The sequence below is a fragment of the Micromesistius poutassou genome (assembly GCF_964030765.1).
Source record: "Micromesistius poutassou genome assembly, contig: SCAFFOLD_1230, whole genome shotgun sequence".
NCBI lineage: Eukaryota > Metazoa > Chordata > Actinopteri > Gadiformes > Gadidae > Micromesistius > Micromesistius poutassou.
In genome coordinates this window covers 1-11,086 of record NW_028177113.1, presented here as the reverse complement: position 1 = coordinate 11,086, position 11,086 = coordinate 1, and the positions used below count along the sequence as shown (strand labels likewise).

At 56.8% G+C, this 11,086-nt stretch overlaps 1 pseudogene across 1 annotated transcript; it reads left to right on the top strand.

The window, feature by feature from the left end:
• The first annotated feature begins 5,647 nt into the window (after positions 1 to 5,647).
• On the top strand, positions 5,648 to 10,953 carry LOC311376754 (rho GTPase-activating protein 35 pseudogene; annotated as a pseudogene). The gene is made up of 2 exons: positions 5,648 to 9,506; positions 10,854 to 10,953. The product of its transcript is annotated as a rho GTPase-activating protein 35 pseudogene (transcript).
• The last annotated feature ends 133 nt before the right edge of the window (positions 10,954 to 11,086 follow it).

Below are 11,086 nucleotides of genomic sequence, written 5' to 3'. Positions count from 1 at the left end.
CGGGGTAAACACACAGGGGTAAACCCATGCTCTTATGCAGCTTTCATGTTTATGTGTTCAACCACTAAAGCACATGGGATTTATGAGGCGTGTGTGTGTGTGTGTGCGTGTGTGCACATGTAACACATATCAGAGTGTAGAGTGATGGAGCGTCCCGTGGTTCGCTGTAGGCCCCGCCCTTGTCCAGTTATATCACCATGGCGATGGGTCATACCAATGCACGGACGGCTACTTCTGCCTGGGATCGCTAGGAGGAATATCATCCACTGCCGGTGTCTGTCAGCTCCCTTTGACTGGCGCTCGTGGATTGAATAACTGATGTAGCTGCGCAGAGCTACCAAGAGCTGCACAAGAGCTGCACAGAGCTACACAGAGCTACCCAGAGCTGCATAGAGCTGTATAGAGCTACACAGAGCTGTAAAGAGCTACACAGAGCTGCACAGAGCTACACAGAGTTGTAAAGAGCTACACAGAGCTACACAGAGCTACCCAGAGCTATGTAGAGCTACACAGAGCTGCACAGAGCTACACAGAGCTGTATAGAGCTACACAGAGCTGCACAGAGCTACACAGAGCTGTATAGAGCTACACAGAGCTACCCAGAGCTGTATAGAGCTGCGCAGAGCTACGTCACTCTCCATGTCCCCCTCTTGGCTCTGAGTCTGTCTCTTACAGATTTAGTCATCCTTATTGTGCATCAGTGAATGAGTGTCACCGTGTATTCCTGATGGGGGCAGTAAGCCGGTGGATTCAGACTCTGCGGGGCTTTGGCAGCTGTGCAGCACGTCTTATTGTTGGAGTGATTTATCCGCGCTGGATCGGCCTGTGTGGTTGGCTCGCCATGTTGTGTTGGGCCACACGTGCTACGCATTAGTAAGCGCAGAGCTGCAGCGTTTGGTTTGGTCCTTTTCTTCTGGTGGTTCCATACGTCTGAGAGGGAGGACTAGAGTGGAGGATGGGGTTGTTTAAGTGGAGTGATGGATTGTTGCTTTGCATTAGAAGAGAGGACTAATGACTTTCTTCAGTGTATCGTCTGGGGACAGGAAGGGATCACATAGTGCTCCACACTGGCTGTGTGGATAAATAAATGTACATATAATGTAAACATGCTGGACAGGAATAGCCATCTGTGGAATCTTTTGTGTGTTGTTGTGATAGCGATTGATTGTCACGGTGCAGACAGCTCCTGTAATCACCCAAAACCGTCCTCTGACAATGCACCGGTTCTATACCCCTCTCCAGCTCTCCTCCTAGCCCTGTATCGTGTGTCTGTCCATCCGTCCGTCCCTCCGGTCGGCCTCCCAGCGGGACAGATGTGTCGGAGCAGGACGTGGTAGCGATGGAAGAGCTCGGTCTCCCGGCAACCCCCACTTCCTCTCTAATGTACAGCAGCGCTCCAGAGTGGTGGTGGTGGTGGTGGTGGTGGTGGGGGGGGGGGGGGGGGGGGTGCAGTGGGCTGCACAATGGTTCCAGGAAGTGAGCGCCAGTGGATATAAAGGCAGCAGGGAGACTCTGCCTTTCAAAGAGGCTCACGATCAGCAGGAACGGGGTGGTTTTTCCTTTCCATCTTCCTCCTCCTGCTGTCTCTGGTTTATGACCTCCTGGTGACCTGGGGTAGGGCAGCTCCCGGGGCGCGGTGGGTGTGTTGGGGTGCGGTAGACGCCAGTTCTCCTCGCAGACACGCCGGGACGCGTCCACCCGCCCCAGACGTCTACCCGCCCTCGACGTTACGTCACCCTTCTGTGTAGTTAATCAATGATATTGATGAGTTCACCCCCGATCACCCCGATCATCCTCCACTGTTGTCCGGAACAGACCCACCAGCAGCTAGACGATATAATCTGCCTGGTCATGAATGTACAGTGGCGTTCTTTTAGTGGACGACCCCAGCGCTGCTCGTCAGTGATGCACTCATCACTACGTCTCACCTGGTGACATGTCTGGTGAACTCTGGTTAGTGATGAGAGGGGGTTTGCCTGGACATGCACCGCCCCCCCCCCCCCCGCCGCCGCCCCCGGGGGGTCGAAAACACGGCTGCCCTCACTACCTGGGGTGGGTGTGAGTGTAAGACTCCCAGCATGCTCCCGGGCCTCACGCCTCCCTCTAACAGCCACCGTGCTCCGTGTCATCGCCCCCCCGTCTCCGTGATGCCACCAGCGGCCGGGCAGGTCACCATGTGCTGCAGAGAGGCCCGGTCTGGTCTACTGGTGAAGGCTGCGCTGGTTAGTGCTGTGTGTGACGGGGGTTTCAAGTGGGTGATTGATGCTCCTAGCTCTGGCCCTCTCCACCCAGACAGGCCTCACCATGCCCAGGCTCTGCTCCCCGAGGGGAAGTCTTGACGTGGAGCTCACATGACCCAGGTCACCGACCTCTCCCTCGCTCTCTCCCTCTCTCTTTCCTCCCCCCACTCCGCTACATGCTCTTCCCTCTCGTCTCCTCCCTCATCTCCCCAACCTCGGGAACTCGTCTCTCTCTCTCTCTCTCTCGGCTCCTCCCCTGCTGCTCCCTGCCCCGGGATCAGAGGTAGACGAACGCAGGCCCCAACCTCTCCCTGCCCCCCCCCCCCCCCCCCCCCCCAGCGGCCCCCGGGCCCCAGCTATGTGGGGGCCATGCGCAGTAGACCCCGTTGTGAGGAATGCACCAGCTGGTGTCGACCAGGAAGTAGAATTCCCTGCAAAGTCGGAGCAGGAAGTGTGTTCACTTGTGTCGCAGCTCCCTTCAGCCTGCTGGTAGCCCGGTGGAGTCGGCTCCCTCGAGCCTGCTGGTAGGCCAGTGGAGTCAGTCTGCTGGTAGCCCAGATGAGTCATCCTCCTTCAGCCTGCTGGTAGGCCAGTGGAGTCAGCCTGCTGGTAGCCCGGTGGAGTCAGCCTCCTTCAGTCTGCTGGTAGGCCAGTGGAGTCAGCCTGCTGGTAGGCCATCTCTAGTGGCAGTTGATCCTCCTCCTCCTCTAAGCGAGGCCCGGCCCCCCCCCTCTCCCTGGTTGTAATCTGTTGCTGCGTCAGGCAGGACTGAGCGCTCGCTGACGTGATTCCTCCTGACACGAGGAGGCGGAGCAGACGTGAGGTTTGCCGTTCACGCCCCGCCCTGTGTTCAGGCTGCCAGCGCGTGAGGACAACAAGAGCTCCTCCCCAGTGAGCCTACAGATACTGTACCAGTCATAGGGTTAGGGTTCGGCCTGGGTAGGCCGCCGTTACCAGACCAGAGCGCCCAGTACCAGAGTGTTAAGAGCACCGATACATGCAGCCCAGTGACCATCAGCGTTCTGCGGGCTTATCTGAGCTTACTACACCACTGTCTGGGAGCGTATGGGTGTGTGGACCTGTGGCTTAGGGGTGTTAATGTGTGACGGACCGCCACCAGGGCTGGGGGGGGGGGGGGGGGGGGGCTGTAAATAGACCCCAGCACAACAGGGCACGGCCACCGGGGCTGTCACCGGTAACTGTGTCGTTCAGACCCCTCGTCCCCATGGCGACCTTCAGCCCCCGCTTATCAACGACGTGATTTCACCAGACTGCTTCATGAGGATACACTGGAAACACTATGTGGAGGAGATGCAGGTTAATGTGCGGATGATGACTAGGATTACCCCCCCCCCCCCCTGTGGTGTCAGTCGAACGGTTCAGGAGCAGCCGAGGTGTTTCCTTAATGTCTGCATTGTGTCTTAAATCCTCCTCACCATATTGGAAGGAAAACGATTAACCAGACCAGGGGGTTGCACAGGGTTGAGAAACACCCTATTTCAGGGGGAGACCCCCCGGCTCAGGGGGAGACCCCCCCCCCCCCCCCCACCGGCTCACGGCTGCATGTCTCTTCCCAAACAAAGCGTGTCCCGGGGGCGGTTCTAACGCAGCGTGACTGATGCTGCTGCTCAGTAATCTGAGCATTACTAGGTCAGAGCGGCGGGCCTCATGCCACCCTGCTGCCTCTACCCCAGTCTGATACTCACCTGCCTCTAGTCTGATACTCACCTGCCTCTAGTCTGATACTCACCTGCCTCTAGTCCAGTCTAACACCACACCTGCACTGTGACAACATCCACCCTCTCGCCACATTTTGACGTGACCATTGATCACAGCGCCAGAACTATCAGGTGGAACCAGGAGGGCCGAAATGCAGATGGTTTCTCAGAATCTCTGTACTCTCTGTAGTCTCCCAGCCAATCACAGAGTGACCACAAGGTCAAATGCTAATGTCTGTGTTTGATCACTGAATGTGAAGCAATGAATTCACACAACTTTGGTCCCCCTCTAGTTAAACATAAACCAGATTTAGTTTACTTTATTATCATCGTTTAAAGGTCTCGCTCTTTCTCTTTGTCTCTCTGTCTGTCTTTCTGTTTTCCTTCTTGCATATCACAACAAGAGATTCCTGTTGATATTGATTCTCTCCTGTTCCTGTTGATGCCGTGGTTCTGCCTGGTTCTGTCTGGTTCTATCTGCTGCAGCACTCTGCCGGCCTGCCATGCAATGTCTGAACAGCACTGTCTGATTGCAATTTGCTTTCCATGGAAACTATTCCCCTTAATTACGTACTATACACTCGCGTTTCCTTTAGTTTATCTATTTGCGTCGTTCTTTTGAAGCTCTTCCACGCCGTCCCTGTGATGTATTCATATTCATCTTTATTCCGTACACACGCAGCCCTCCTCCCAAAACAGCCCAGGAACAATGTCTTTGCCATCCATCTTTTGTGTTCTGTGTTGGCAAACTAATTTGAGCAGCGGTTGAGCAGTCCTTTACTAAATCGACTCGCTCACTTAATATGAAAAGGCTTCAGCGGGGTTGTTCTTCAAAGCTGGGGGGTTGTTTGTTTTGTCTTCCACATTGTAATACATGTTCTCTCTCCGTCGGCTCCCAGACAAAGAGCAGAGAGGGTTGAGTGGAGCAGGAGGAGAATGGCATGGTGCAACCGTTATGTCTTGATAAATATGATGAGACGGTAATTAACTGGGCTACATCTGCTTGCTCTGATCCATTCAGAATGTCTATCTTATGAACACTGTTTGCCAAATTGGAGAAAATTAGTTTTTTGATGGAGGGTTGGCTGCCAATACAGCTTGTTTTTAAATGCAGATGGCTTTCCCTAGTTGGGCAATTAGTAACCTTGGCACCGGAACTCTTATCTAAGCTTTCATCTCCCTTCCTGTGCTTCTTTTGAAGTCGTGTGCGTCTGACTGAGTGTGTTGTGCTCGACTTTACGGGCAGGGTGCGCAGGCTTGCGTCGTCTGTCTTCTGCAGTAGTGAAAACCTCCCATGACTTGATTTAACTGCCACTGTCCACCAAATGACCAGCTGGAGAGCTTGATGGTGATATTCTCAGTCAGACCGTGTATAGTGCCTCTTTAAACACAGCATTCAGCCTCGGACTCACTGCTGTTGGAAATGCGTAGCCGTGTAGAAAATTGAGCTAAATGGAAAGAAATTGCCCGTTACTGAGCGACCGCTGGGTAAAGTAATATGTGTCAATCCGTCAGCTTTGCCGCTGACCTCAATCTTTTCAGGAAACATTCTGTGGTGAAATAGGATCACAGATTAAACGTTATTAACCAAACACAGGCGCACAGTATGAATTTAAACAACGTTCTCGTATAATGAATTGTTTCTGGACTAACCCAATATCTCTTGTCTCTCTCTGTCTTGCAGGACCCGCTGAGTCCTTTGTGTATGGAAACCCTTCCTCGCTGGCCAACTCCTCGTCCTCCTCCCCGTAGACCCGCGGCCAGCATGGCAGGATGAGCCGCTGCCAGCGACCATGATGGCCAAGAAGCAAGATGCCCGGACCCCCACCTACAACCTGGTGGTGGTGGGGCTGTCGGGCACGGAGAAAGACAAGGGGCAGTGCGGCGTGGGGAAGTCCTGCCTGTGCAACCGCTTCGTCCGCCCCAGCGCCGACGACTTCTACCTGGACCACACCTCGGTGCTGAGCACCAGCGACTTTGGCGGCCGCGTGGTCAACAATGACCACTTCCTGTTCTGGGGTGAGGCGGGCCGCGTGCTGGACGAGGGGCCCGAGACCCGCATGCACGTGGTGGAGCAGACGGAGTTCATCGACGACCAGACGTTCCAGCCGCACCGCAGCACGGCGCTGCAGCCCTACATCAAGAGGGCGGCCGCCACCAAGCTCTCCTCGGCCGAGAAGCTCATGTACTTCTGCACGGACCAGCTGGGGCTGGAGCAGGACTTTGAGCAGAAGCAGATGCCCGAGGGGAAGCTGATGGTGGACGGCTGCCTGCTGTGCGTGGACGTCAGCAGGGGCATGAACCGCAGCTTCGAGGACCAAATGAAGTTCATCACCAACCTGTACAACCAGCTAGCCAAGACCAAGAAGCCTGTGGTTCTGGTTCTCACCAAGTGTGACGAGGGGGTGGAGCGCTACATTAAGGACTCGCACACCTTTGCTCTCGCTAAGAAGAACCTGCAGGTGGTGGAGACGTCGGCACGCTCCAATGTCAACGTGGACCTGGCCTTCCTCACGCTGATCCAGCTCATAGACAAGAGCAAGGGGAAGCCCAAAATAATCCCGTACTTTGAGGCCCTGAAACAGCAGAGTCAGCAGATCGCCTCGGCCAAAGACCGCTACGAGTGGTTGGTGAACCGCATCGTGAAGAACCACAACGAGACCTGGCCCGACATCAGCCGGCGGATGCAGACCTCGGCCGAGTACCGGGACTACGTGTTCCTGGAGGGCACCGCCAAGGCCAAGAAGCTGTTCCAGCAGCACGTCCACCGGCTGAAGCAGGACCACATAGAGCGGCGCCGGCGGGCCTACCTGAGCACGCTGCCCCAGGCCCTGTCCCTGCTGGTGCCCAAGCTGGACGAGGTGGATCACCTGAGCTGGTCCGGCGTCCAGAAGGTCCTGGAGACCAAGAGGGACTTCTCCCAGTGGTTCATCGTCCTGGACGACACCCCCTGGGAGACCACGCCCCACATCGACGTCATGGAGGACGACCGCATCCCCCAGGACCTGCTGGAGACGCCCGCGGCGGAGGCGGTGTACGAGACGCACCTGGAGCAGCTGAGGAACGAGCGAAAGCGGGCGGACATGCGCTGGGAGTTCAAGGAGAAGCTGAGCGTGTCGCCCTTCATCACGGCGGGCAAGCCCTGGGAGGAGGCCCGCAGCTTCATCATGACGGAGGACTTCTACCAGTGGCTGGACGAGACCGAGTACCTGGACATCTACAACAAGCACCAGAAGGAGATCATCGACCGCGCCAAGGACGACTTCCAGGAGCTGCTGCTGGAGTACTCTGAGCTCTTCTACGAGCTGGAGGTGGACGCCAAGCCCAGCAGGGAGAAGATGGGAGCCATCCAGGAGGTGCTTGGGGAGGAGCAGAGGTTCAAAGCACTGCAGAAGCTTCAGGCTGAGAGAGACGCGCTGGTGTTGAAACACATCCACTTTGTGTACCACCCCACCAAGGACACCTGCCCCAACAACCCCCACTGTGTGGACAGCAAGCTGGAGCAGATACTGGCCACCCGCTTCCCCACGCGATACGCATCAGAGACGTCGAGGCAGGATGGGGGCAGGGCCGACAGAATCAACCTTGTGATCCTGGGCAAGGACGGGTTGGCCAGAGAGATGGCCAATGAGATCAGGGCCATGTGCACCAGTGACGACCGGTACATGTTGGAGGGGAGGATATACGAGCTGGCCCTCCGTCCGATCGAGGGCAAGGTACGTCTGCCCGTCAACTCCTTCCACACGCCTACCTTCACCCCGCACGGCTGCTTGTGTCTGTACAACTCCAAGGAGTCCCTGTCCTACGTGGTGGAGAGCTTAGAGAGGCTCAGGGAGGTCACCCTGGGCAGAAGGGACAAGGAGAACAGCCTCGCCCAGCTCCCGCTGTCTCTCCTCCTCGTCACCAAGAGGGGGGTGGGCTCCATCGGGGACATCGGAGGGGAGACGGCTCAGACGCTCATCCACCAGGGGCAGCAGGTGGCCGGGAAGCTCCAGTGTGCCTACCTAGACCCCGCCTCTCCGGGGGCGGGCTACGGGAGGAACAATGTGAGCGAGAAGCAGATCAACCAGATGCTCAAGGGCCTGTTGGAGTCCCGCAGGAGTCTGGGCAGCAGCTCCCCGCCCCTCCCGCCTCCCTCCTCCGCCTTCAGAGACCCTCAGGCCCAGCAGGTCCCCGAAGCGGACCTCCGGATCGTCATGTGCCTGATGTGCGGGGACACCTACGACCTGGAGCAGCTGCTGGCGCCCTTCCTGATGCCCCAGCACTGCCGGCCCGCCTCCAACCTGAGCAACGGCACCTCGGTGCTCCTGGAGCTGGGCGTGGGCGCGCAGAGGCAGAGCATCGAGCTCTCGCTGCTCTCCTTCCACTCCTCCTTCGCTCTGCGTAAGAGCCGGCTGGTGCACGGCTACATCGCCGTGTACTCGGCCCGGCGCCGAGCCTCCATGGAGAACCTGTGTGCCTTCCTGTGCGACGTCCAAGACATCATCCCGGTGCAGCTGCTGGCGGTCGGGGAAAGCCAGATGGAGATCTCGGACTCGGAGTCGGCCAGGGAGCAGATTAGCCAGGGAGAGGAGTTGGCACACGAGATCGAGGCCCGGTTCAACACGGTGATATGTGGGCACGGCGGCGTGGTGGGGGGGCTCCACAAGATAGATCTCTTCCAGCCGTTTCTCAAGGAGGTGGTGGAGAAGCGCACCATCGTGGAGGCCACGCACATGTACGACCACGCGGCCGAGGCCTGCACCAACGAGAGCGTCAGCCCCCGCTGCGGCTCGCCCAGCCCCGTGCACGCGCTGCTGGACTCGGAGGACGACATCGAGCCGTCGTCGCCCTACCCCACCCTGCGGGAGGACGGCAGCCTCAGCTCCCACATGGGGAGCTTCAAGCTGCCGGACCTGGACTCCAGCGACACCTTCTCCGTCATCTCGGAGATCAGCACGTTCGAGAGCAAGCTCAACAACAAGATGCCGCCGCAGGTGAAGCCCAAGCCGGTGCGCAAGGTGAACCTGGGGCCGTACGTGGACCAGCAGCAGGGGGGCACCAACCGCCGCTCCATCCCCCAGGCGGTCACCTGGGCGTCGGGCAGCGACGGCGGCTACGACCCCTCGGACTACGCCGAGCCCATGGACGCCGTCAGCAAGCCGCGGCCCACGGAGGAGGAGAACATCTACTCCGTGCCGCACGACAGCACGCAGGGCAAGATCATCACCATCCGCAACGCCAACAAGGGCCACCCCAACGGCAGCGGCGGGGGCAACGGCTCGGACAGCGAGGCGGACAGCAGCTCCCTGGAGCGCAGCCGGAAGCTGTCGGCCATCGGGGTGAAGCCCAAGCTGTACCGGGAGATGTCCAAGAGGCTGGGGAAGTTCAGCAGCTTCAGGACCAGCTTCTCCATCGGCAGCGACGACGAGATGGGCGGGCCGCCCAAGGCCAGCGTGGACGAGCTGGGAGGAGCCCACAAGGACAACTCGGTCAACGAGGAGAGCGAGGACCCCAAGAAGAGGAACATCCTCAAGAGCCTGCGCAGAACCACCAAGGTGAGGCACACGTCTGGACCAGTGAAAGATGTTCATTATGTTGATCCATTAGGTCTCATGTTAGGGCGATGTAATGCATGTAAAAAGGGTTCATTCCTTTTACCAAAGTCCAGCCAAGAGTAATAATATGATAATATATAATAATGAATTAGTATCTTGTGACTGCTCACTATCTGGTTGGAAGTTATCGTAACATTCTGTTCTTCCCGGAGTGCTGTTCTGTGCAACAATCCTCGAGAGAGCAGAGCAAACCAACACTGAACCTCTGAGGCCAGGTGTGTGTGTGTGTGTGTGTGTGTGTGTGTGTGTGTGTGTGTGTGTGTGTGTGTGTGTGTGTGTGTGTGTGTGTGTGTGTGTGTGTGTGTGTGTGTGTGTGTGTGTGTGTGTGTGGCTTCAACATGTTTTTGTGGATTTGAACCTTGTTACATTCTCACACATTGCTCAGCTTTCTGTGACAATTTCCGTTCAACCTTACTCGACACAAACAAAGGTCAGCCCCTGGGATTTGGGGGGGGGGGGGGGGGGGGAGATTTGGGATGGTTGTCTAGTGGAGGGGTGTGTGTGTGTGTTCCCATTAGAAGGTTTGTTTAGCTGTGACACTGGGCTGTGATTATGGTCTGCCTCAGCACTTCTCTCCTCTTCTGTTTACTTGGTTGCTGCTTATATCCCCCCCCCCCCCCCCTCCTAATTTCAGCCTTCAAATTTCAGCCTTGCGACATTTAATCTTCCTGTTTATTCCTATTTTATTCCACTCGCCAACAGTCGCCTGGACAACTCTCTCTTTCTCTTCAACGCTTAAACCCCAATGTGGAGTGCTTATCTATTTATCATGTTCTCCTCATACCAGACCTCTCCCCTCGTTCCTCTCCGACCCTCTGCTCTCAGCCATGAGAGCGTTGCCCCCCACTGGCATCAGCTCACCATGCATACGCTCAACCAGCAGAGCGGCTGTCCGGGATTAAGCAGTGCAGCGACGTGGCTGTTTGTCTGAGATAATTACCACTGCCTGGCCTTTCAGAGTGATGGAGGGGGAGGGACTCATACCTGTAGAGACGCCCCTCCCCCCCCATCCCCCTCCATCATTACCTCCTGCATCACACCAGGCTCCCCGTCCCTTCCTCCAAGTCCTGATTCAAGATGGAAGCGCGTTGGGGTACCCTCCCGGTCTCCAATGTGTTCCCACAAACCTGTCTCTTCGGGTCTGAATGGTGATGTGATTATGGATTATTATGATGGTAGCTTGTTCTAGAGTCTGGTCCTACTGTGACTATGGATTTATGGCGGTAACTGTTCTAGAGTCTGGTCCTACTGTGACTATGGATTTATGATGGTAACTGTTCTAGAGTCTGTTCCTACAGCCAGTACCAGGAGGCCCCCGGCCTGCTGCTGGAGAACACCATCACCATATCCCGGTTCCCTTCAAGAGGTTCTGCCCCTCTGTCGACCCTTCAACCCTGACCCCCTCACCCCCCCCCCAGCCCGACCCCATGCCGGGAGGTCAGGAGGACCGCCATTTCCTCATGCGGGGATCAAACACACAAAAACAGATTCGGAAAACTTTATTGTCCATCCACAGTATGACAGGAAATTG